The sequence below is a fragment of the Acomys russatus genome, chromosome 10, assembly GCF_903995435.1.
Source record: "Acomys russatus chromosome 10, mAcoRus1.1, whole genome shotgun sequence".
NCBI classification, from domain to species: Eukaryota; Metazoa; Chordata; class Mammalia; order Rodentia; family Muridae; genus Acomys; species Acomys russatus.
The window spans coordinates 71,145,559-71,155,687 of record NC_067146.1 but is presented as its reverse complement, the minus strand read 5'-3'; the positions used below and the strand labels follow the sequence as shown (position 1 = coordinate 71,155,687).

At 46.8% G+C, this 10,129-nt stretch overlaps 1 non-coding gene across 1 annotated transcript; it reads left to right on the top strand.

Moving 5' to 3' along the window:
• Positions 1-249: 249 nt before the first annotated feature.
• On the top strand, positions 250-384 carry LOC127194908 (small nucleolar RNA SNORA17). The gene has a single exon (XR_007831300.1). It is a non-coding gene; the product is annotated as a small nucleolar RNA SNORA17 (small nucleolar RNA).
• Positions 385-10,129: the final 9,745 nt, after the last annotated feature.

The following is a 10,129-nucleotide window of genomic DNA, read 5'->3' as shown; positions in this document are numbered from 1 at the left end:
AAACACCGAGCAACTTCCTGCCTGATGAACCTAACAATTTAGTGGATCTTTCTTTTTCTTTTTTCTTTATTTCTTTTTTGTTTTGATTTTTTTTAAGACAGGGTTTCTCTGTGTAGCCTTGGCTGTCCGGACTCACTCTGTAGACCAGGCTGGCCTTGAACTCACAGTGATCTGCCTGTCTCTGCCTCCCGAGTGCTAGGATTAAAGGCGTGTTCTATCTCACATTATTGTGTCAAGAAGGAGGATAAAACTGCCCCCTAAAGATGTTGCAGGTGTGGCTGTGGTGCCACATGTGCATCAGTAGGTGGCAGAGAGAAGAGGGGCTGTCTACACTCAGTGTTCTGACTTACGAACAAACACCAGAATGACTTATAGCCTATCATTTGCTGAAAAAAGGGAGCCTGAGACGACCACCAGTCCAGTGCTGCACCAGGCCCCAGTGACTCCCAGGACCAGGAGAAAGCTAAAAGACTAAAAGAACTCCTCCTGGGCCTGAGTGCCCTGGGTGAGCAGGAGTTGGCCTGATACAGATAACCGTTGCATGGGGCCATTTGTGTGGGCCAGGTGAGGTGTGAACCCAAGATGACCACGTAGCACGGGGCCTGGCCAGGGAGCTAACCTGAGACCACCACTAGTTAGACGCCACAAAGGCTGGTGGTGGGGCATATCTGAGATGACCTCTTCGTGGTCTGTAATGCATGAGTGGGCACAACACTCCTGAGATCACCCTAGACACTCAGAGACCCTGAACACCTTTAAGAGGAGCAAGAAAGTGGAAGAGAAAGAGAAACAAAAGGATGTGGGTGCAGTGAGGGAGGCAGAACTGGAGACTCCAGGGTAGTGAGGAACAGCCTGGTGTGAGTACCTGGGACCATGGTGTGGTCCTGGCCCGTGTTGCCACTGGGGGCCATGTCTGGGTCCGTGGTCCTGCAGCATCAGGGGTCTATTACCACCAAAGGCCAGATGGGGGTCTCTGGTCTGGCTATGCAGAACTGACCCCACCCCTCACCTGGGCACTGTGGGAAAACTGGCCCTGGGGTCATGAGAACAGGAGAACTGACCCTGCCTCTAACCAGCTGCAGTACTCAGCAGAGCATCCCCCTGAACACTGCAAGAGTTGCAGGTGAGCCAGCCCCAGAGGATATGAGTGTGGGAGACCTGGCCCCACCACTCATTTCCCCTTCAGTGGCATGGATGAGGGAGAGATGACCTTCCCTCTAGCCCCTTGACACCTATAGCAGGCAGGGAGAGCTAGCCCCTGAGGTCATCAGAGCAGGAGAGCTGGCCTTGCCCCTCACCTGGATAGCACAATAGAGCCAGCCCTGGATGTGGGGGTTGTGGGTGAGCCAGCCCCGAGGACATGAGTGTAGGAGAGTCAGCTCTGCCTTGTATCTGCTGGATGGTAGCACAGATAAAGGAGAGGTGCCCTCTTCCCATCCCTTGTCCCTTGATATCTATGGCAGCCAGGAGAGTTGGCCTGGGGGTTATGAGAGTGGGAAAACTGGCCATGTCCCTTACTGGCTGCAATAATCTGGAAAGCAAACCCTATGCCTCACCTGAGCAGCAGGGCAGAGCTGGCCCTGGTAGTGGGAATTGCTGGTAAGCTGGCCCAGAGGGCATGAGAGTGGGATAGCCAGTGGGCTGACCAGCTCAGATATTTCTTAGACTTTTGAATTGGCCCACCCCAACATCAATCCCATTGATGAACTGCTGGAGTACATAAAGGGGCAGATCCTTCAGATTCAAAACTACAGTATCTCCATGACCCAGGGCTACAGCAGGATATCCAAGAGGAGGCCCAGTGGGTTTCCAGTACTGATTGAATAGCAGGAGCCAGAGGCATTGTACCAGGTCAACATGCCATTGCAATGAATATTTGCAAGCAAAGATGTGTGAGCAAAGGGTACACTGTAGGACACACTGTGACACAGTATAGCTCCTAAAACAAGATTTTTTTCCCCTCTGTTTTGGGGAGGTTGCAACGGTGGAGTGTGTGTATGAGGGGAAGGGGAGATGAATGGGATTGGGGTACATGATGTAAAATTCACAAAGAACCAATAAAAGGTTTTAAAAGGGATTTTAAAAAGTGAAATTGATCAAAGACATTGATTCTTCTAATAATACCCTTTCTATTCTCCAATTCTTCATCTGTTCCTATAGACATTCAACATTTTAAGATGTAGTGAAGGACATTTTATTCATTCATCAAATCTGTACACCAACTATGGGCAGGAATATTTTCTATCTATATACATTTCCCATCTATATACATGTGGAATACATCACCAAAGTAAACAGATAGCCATAGCTACTCTCATAGAGTTTACATTCTAATTGGGACAGACAGACAATAAATAACCACAGTGGGTAAATAAATTACACATTGTTTTAGAAGACGATGTGGGTGAGAGAAAAGCAACAAAGGCTAAGAGGAATTGAGCATTTGGTGGTCATTTTAAGAGGGTACCCAGAGCTAGACTCATGGAGACTATTTAAGTATTTAGCAGGTAAGGGAGCCAGTCTATGAAAGACACAGGTCAGAAGATCCCAGCACAGTGTGTGGTCAGTTCACGGACCTTCAGGAGGACCAGTTAGAGGCCCAGCATCACTGATGCAGAGGAAACAGGAGGGAGAATAGGAATCAGTGTCTTCACATCATGTGAGGACTTGAGATGGAGCCTTCTGGTGAGAGTTTGGGATTCTTAAAAAAAAAAAAAAAAAAAAACAGTTATGTTGGGAATATGTTTTTGTTTCTATTTCAGGTATGGGACATGGGGCTGCTTCAGACTGACCACAGAGGCTAGTTATGATTTGTCTCATGCTCTAGGAGGGGTATGATTTTGCCAGCTGGGAATAGTTTATATTTGGAATTCTGGGGACTCTCAAGAGGACATTAAAAATGCCAGAGCCTTGAGAAAAGCTGTTCCTGTTGCTGCTGGTGGTTCCTGTTGCTGCTTTTGCTGTTTGCTGGATTGCTGGCTGCTGATTGGAGATATCCTGGTGATGAAAACTGGACTTGTCCCAAGGAACTCCATGCTCCTAATCAGCAGAAAGTAGTCTAAAGATCTCCACCCTTTCTCCCCTCCATCCTTCTTTCTCTCCTACCTAGTGTTGGGAAGTTGGAAGGGATTGGGGTGGAGAAAGGTGGTAGCCAAAAGTCCAGCTGCTGAGCCTTGTAAGTCCTCGTACAAAAGAAATAAGGGCTCTCTCTGGCTTTGCTCCAGTTGATACAGGGAGCCCTGAAATGGTCATGGGTCAAAGGGGGATATGATGGGATTTAAGTTGTAAATGGGTCATTTCAACTTTTGGGTTGTGAACATACTTTGGACATCTAGGGAAGAGGCAACAAAAACAAAAACAAACAAACAAACAAAATCAATCAGGAAATGCTGAAGCCTCCATGTAAATTAATTCAAGTGTGAGACAGCAGTAACCCAGACCTTGGTAGCAGCAAAGCCAGTTGGGAGAAAGAGTTGCCTCATGGGATTATGGGCGTCACAGCTTTCTAGACTAGGAAAGTCATATTAGAGTAGGAAGGCAGTTGCCCTGCAGGAGGCAGCAGGTTGTAGGCTTCTGGGAAACTCCCACTTCTTTTGAGAGAGTAGTGAGCAAAAGTGAAAGGTCTGGGGTGAGTCTAAGGTTCTAAGTTGGGACTGCAAGGATGGGGAACATAGGTGCAGCCAGCACACAGCAGTGAAGTCAGGAGTTCAGGTGTGGCCAGGTTTAGTGAAAGCAGCCAGCCAATGGGGCTGAAGAGGTAACTCAGAGCTCCTCTTGCTCTTGCAGAGGACTATGGTTTGATCCCAGTTCCAGGGGATCTGATGCCCTCTTCTGGCTTCTATGGGTATTGCATGCGTGTGGTGCTCAAGGAACCCTCTAAGAGGCACTGGGTAGGTGGGTAGAGATGAGGCCTTGGAGTTTCAGAGCAGGTCAGGACTACAGGTGGGTACTTGGTGAGTTGCCTTCTCTGGAAGCCATAACACAGGTGGAGCCCATTCTGTGGTAAGAGCTCACAAAAGTTGGTGAAAACTGTCCACTTATTCAGATAATCTCATTTTCTCAAAGATGTGCTAAAACAGTGAAATTGCAACTGGGCGTGGTGGCACACGCCTTTAATTCCAGCACTCGGGAGGCAGAGGCAGGTAGATCTCTGTGAGTTTGAGGACAGCCTGGTCTACAAAGTGAGTCCAGGACAGCCAGGGCTACACAGAGAAACCTTGTCTCGAAAAACGAAGAAGAAGAAGAAGAAGAAGAAGAAGAGGAGGAGGAGGAGGAGGAGGAGGAGGAGGAGGAGGAGGAAATGAAATTGCTAGAAGGGGCTGTTTGAAAAGTTTGTTGTTGTTGTGTTTGTTTGTTTGTTTGTTTGTTTTTTGAGACAGTTTCTCTGTGTAGCGTTGGCTGTCCTAGACTCACTCTATAGACCATGCTGGCCCCAAACTCACAGAAATCTGCCTGCCTCTGCCATCCAGAGTCCTGGGACTACTGGCATGTGTCACCACGCCCAGCTGAAAAGTATTTTTAAATAGCCTCAAAAGTTTTTTTAACTCAAGGAATCAAATTACACATTTAAATATTTCTTTTCACAACGATGAGTGAGCTTTTGTTCAGGAGCCATGCACCTCTGTACAGAGAACTCACAAATGCCTAGGCGAGGCACAAGCACAGAATTTCTTGTGTGAGTGAGACACATTCAAAACAAGACAAAAACAAAAAAACTACTCCCCGCCCCCAAATATGAAGGAAGAACCCAGAAAGAGAGGCAGAGTCCTGAGGTCGCAGTCTTTAGGACTGCCTCTGGAAGCCAGCTTTCAGATCCATGGGACAAGCCCAGTATCCAATAACAGAAGAAAAGGAATATAATTCTTTGGTGAGAGGGACTCTATCCATTCCTATGTAACCTTGATACAGCAGAAAACCTTTGTGTTGCAGCATCTAGCCATTACTTTTACACACACAGGACATGGAAGCCTTCACACTTCTCTCACCTCACAACAAAAACGGTGTTTGAATCGCAGCCAAGTGGGTCAGGCATGGCTGCACTGTGGAAGGCCAGCCTGTGGAAGTCATACTTAAGTGGGCAGGCAGCCACCCTGCAGGAGGCAGCAGGTTGTAGGCTTCTGGGAAACTCCCACCGCTTTGCTCCATGGTTGAGCCTCCTTCCTCTGCCCTTGGCAGCCTTAACCAATAGGAAGGTTTTGGGGAGGAATTCATCAGCATTCTGTTTTCCCTCGGAAAGTAAACACTCACAAAGGAATGCTCTGCTGCTGTGGCTGTTTGGTCTGCAGCTGCAGCCACTGTACGCAGCTGCTGTACTCCCGAGGCTCACGAGCTTCCGCCAGCACCGCAGGCCACCTGCCTCCAGCTTCTACTGACCTCTTTGTTCTTCAAGGCTGTCCTTGGGCTCTCTCTCTCTCTCTCTCTCTCTCTCTCTCTCTCTCTCTCTCTCTCTCTCTCTCTCTCTCTCTCTCTCTCTCACACACACACACACACACACACACACACACACCCCTCAGTCTGTGAACTCACAGATGCCTGTATGGTGATGAGCCAATTGCTCCCTGACTTCAAATTCTCTTACAAGTAGAGGTGGCAGTCCCCTACGCAGATGCTGGCATCCCTGTGGCTGTCGTGACTGTTCACAAAGCCATCCATGAGTGCAGTAGTAGGCGCCTTCCCAAAGCTCTGAAATTAATTCCTGGAAAGCCACAGAGGGCCTTGTGCCCTCTGTTAAATCAAAAGCAGGCTTCCTGCTGGCTGGCTCCAATGCGGCCCTGATAGTGTCTACCCGGTAACGAAGGAGCCAGGCTCTAGAAAGTGGCCAGGAGCCCTTCATCCCTCCAGCACTAGCACTTAGGGGCACACAAGGGATAGATAGCAGGTGTGGGCCATCACAGGTGTGTGAGCCACTGCTGCTGTGTGCCAGGGAGACTTGGGGCATGAGTTTAACTCCTTACTGATCAAGACTGCTTAGCCCCGCACGCTTTCCTTTAACTCTATGTTTGCCGACTTGTTCCAATTAACACATTTCAGGAAGATGTGTCCAGCGTTATCATGAAGCCAGGGGAAGGCTAACCAAGTTGGTGGATGAGCCCTGTTCTCTATGGCCGAGGGCAGTTTCAGTGGATACAAGCACATTCAAAACAAACCCAAAACCCAAAACCAACCCCTGCAAGAAAGGAAGGAAGAACCCAGAAAGAGGCCAAGTCCTGAGGTCACAGTCTTTAGGAGTGCTCTGGAAGGCAGCTTTCAGACGCACGGGACTGGCCTAGTATTCAATATCAGAACACATGGAGTGTAACCCTTTGGTGAGAGGGACCCTAGTTAGCTATTATTAATAACAGCACAGTGTAACACTTGTAGGGCTTGGCCATTTTGCACATATTCACCCAAGAACTCTAAAAGGAACTGAGTGATTGTAGCGCCCACTGTTAGGGTGTGCCTACATGCCAGTGTGGTTAGGCCATGCCTTTCTTTCCCTAGGTCTAAGTAAAGCTGCTTCTATAAAAGCATGGTGCCTTGTGTGCAGTGAAGACTAAATAAAGTGATTTTTTTTTTTGGCTTTGGTTTTGGTTTTTCCAGACAGGGTTTCTCTGTGTAGCCCTGGCTGTCCTAGACTTGCTTTGTAGACCAGGCTGGCCTCAAACTCACAGCGATCCGCCTACCTCTGCCTCCCGAGTGCCGGGATTAAAGGCGTGAGCCACCATACCTGGCTAGAGGTGATTCTTGACTCAGTGAGACAAACATGTAGTTTTCGGCCTTAAAGGGAATGTGTTGTGTCCTTATAGTGCGAATTCTCAGCTGGAGGTGACCCTCCCCCATCCCCTGGACACATTTTGCACATTATTATCACCATTCAGGAAGGAGGGGTGTGCCGCTGCCTTGCATCTTGTAGGCAGAGGCTAAAGAGTCACTAAAGCTCCTACAATACAACAAACAGCAGCTTGACTTCAAGAAGACACGGTTGGCCTCAAAGTGTTAACTATGTGAGGCTGAGAAAGCCTGGTCTCTGCACACTGAAGGCCAACCAATACATCAGCGTTTGTTGATTGACATTTGTTTGTTTGTTTGTTTGTTTGTTTTTTTAATGTGAGCTCATAAAATAAAATGGCTAACCCCACAGGACGTGATAATAGACTGCCTACTAGAGCTGGCAGAGACGTGTTTTGTATATTCCTGAATCCAGATGATGAGTCTAGCACTAGAATTAACACCACACACCTTGACACGGGAGGCCTGAAGAAGTCTGGGCTGCCAAGCTCAATTAAACCCATGTGTTAATTTGTACTGTAATAGGAAGTTAAAATGAAAATCAATCGGCACTGAAAGCTAGCCCCCCCCCCCTTCAGGTTGGGGGACATCCCAGTAACTTCCCAGTATAAAGGCTCAGGGCACAGAACGTGGTCCTACGGCAGCCGCCGCTCATGTGAGAGGCAGCCTGGTGCGGGGCCACATGAGGTTATCCCACGCCAAGAAAGGGAGTCTATGGCCTAAATGAGCAGCCAAACTCAGATCCAAGGGGCTGAGGCAAAGAGAGGGCAGACAGACACACACACACACACACACACACACACACACACACACACACACACACAGAAAAGCTGGGAGCAGGTTGGCCGGGCTCACTCGGCTGGAGGGCACCAATGATGCAACCAGGAAAGTCAGATTACTGTGTTCAGCATGGGGGGGGGGGGGAGGTGAGGGCTGCCTAGTGTTGGTAGGTGAGCAGGTTGTAGTCATCGGAGGAGGGAGCGCAGTTGCCTGCTTTTGCACACACTGCTCACTCGTTTGTAAACACTTGCACTTGGACCAGAGGAATGCTTTGCCAGTTTCCTGAGCCTGATCTGGGGAAGGCCTTGTCATTGCCATGGGCCTGAGGCACTGGGCTTCTTGGCGTGGCCACAACCATGCCAAGAATATATGTACTTATATTGGCATAATGTTTTTGTGGACTGGGTATAGTTTAACGTTGTTCATTCAAAGGCTGATTTCTCTGCCCCGCTGTCTGGTTTCAATCCGGACATTGCATTGTGATGCTTATTCTAAGTTTATTCTCCCCTGTCTCAAATTTGTGTAAACATGCCCACCATTTGTTCTTTGTATTGCCAATAAAATGCCAACCAGCCAATGCTGGGCAATACAGAGACTAGGGTGGAACCTCTGGGCCCAGCAAGCAGAGGGGAGAGAGGAAGTAGCAGACAGAGCCATGAGGAGAGGACCAGGAAACATCAGGGGAAATGAAATGGACCTAGGAGATGACTAAAAAGCAAGTATAATGTGGGAAATCTGAATGGGGGAAGCTAGACCAACTTGCAGGCTTAGGATGGAGTGACTATTGCTCAGTATTGTGCTCTAGGCTAATTCAATAAATCCTAGTCTCTCCATGTGGTTATTTGGGTAAATAGCTGGTTGAAAGTAACCCCTGTATTACTAATAGTATGACTCGATATTAAATATTAATAATCTTAAGATCAAAAATTCAAGCGACACCACATGCTGGCGAGGATGTGGGGAGAGAGGAACACTCCTTCATTGCTTGTGGGAATGCAAACTAGTACGCCACTTGGAAATCTATCTGGTGCTATCTCAGAAAAATGGGAATAGGGCTTCCTCAAGACCAAAGCTATTCCACTCCTTGGAATATACCCAGAAGATGCTCCCAGCACACAACAAGAAAATTTGCTCAACCATGTCATAGCAGCCTTATTCATAATAGCCAGAACATGGAAACAGCCTAAGTGTCCCTCAGTAGAAAGATGGATAAGAAACTGTGGTACATATACACTATGGAATACTACTCAGCTATTAAAAACAAGGAATTCCCGAAATTGTGGATAAATGGATTGAGCTAGAAATGATCATAATGAGTGAGTTAACCCAGAAGCAGAAAGATCAAATAGGTATATAACTCACTTATATCTGCATACTAGCCAAGGGCATGTCCCACGAAAGCCTTCACTTACCAGGAAACTGGGACAGAGGGAAGGCATCCTATTGGGACCTAAATGAGAGACGCATGGGAGAACAGCAAATAAAAGGATCCCAGAGGGTCCTAGAAATCTACAAGTAGACAATATGATAGGCAAGATTTGGGCCCAGGGGTCCTGCTCAAACTAAGAACCAGCCAAGGACAATACAGGAGGTAAACTATTTAAACCCTTCCCAGATCTAGCCAATGGTCAGAATATTCTCCACAGTTGAGTGGAGAGTGTGATATGACTTTCTCACGTACTCTGGTGCCTCACATTTGACCAGGTCCCCTGGAGGGGGAGACCTGGTGGCACTCAGAGGAAGGACAGCAAGTAGCCAAGAAGAGACTTGATACCCTATGAGAATATTATAGGGGGAGGTAATCCCCCTCAGGAAACAGTCATAGGGGAGGGGAAATAATGGGAAAATGGGGGGGGGGGAGGAATGGGAGGATACAAGGGATGGGATAAACATTGAGATGTAACAAGAATAAATAAATAAAAAAAAATAATAATAAATATTAATAATCTTTCAACACACTCAGGATTTCATCCACTTCCCAGATATACTATATGTACACACAAATATGTGAGTCCACATAGAAATTATAATCTAGAGATGTTTATACATGTGTACACATATGCATATTATAGTTCAATATTGTTGTATGTATCCTTACATGAATAACATCAGGGATCAAATGAATGGAAAGCACACATCTCTCTCATAAGGAATCTGTAAGCCTGTACCAAAGGGAAAAAAAAGGAATTTTTAACAAGTTTTCAAGAATTAGTACCATACAGAATGTGTTCTATGTTTGCAAAAACATAAAAATTATTCAATAGTAAGGAAAACTCAGAGTAATTAGAAGTAAAAGAATATATACTAATTCACAGATTAGGGAATAGTTCATATTACATTAATTGCTTTTAACACCTTTATAATCTGTCATCAGCATTTCTATTCTATCCTGTATTTATTTATTTTTTTTGTTTGTTTGTTTATTATTTATCCATTTATTTGAGACAGGGTTTTTCTCTGTGTAGCCCTGGCTATCCTGGAACTCATTCTAAAAACTAGGCTGGCCTCAAATTCAGAGATCCACCTGCCTCTGCCTCCCAAGTGCTAGGTCCCCTGTATCTCTAAACATGATGCTAGTTTT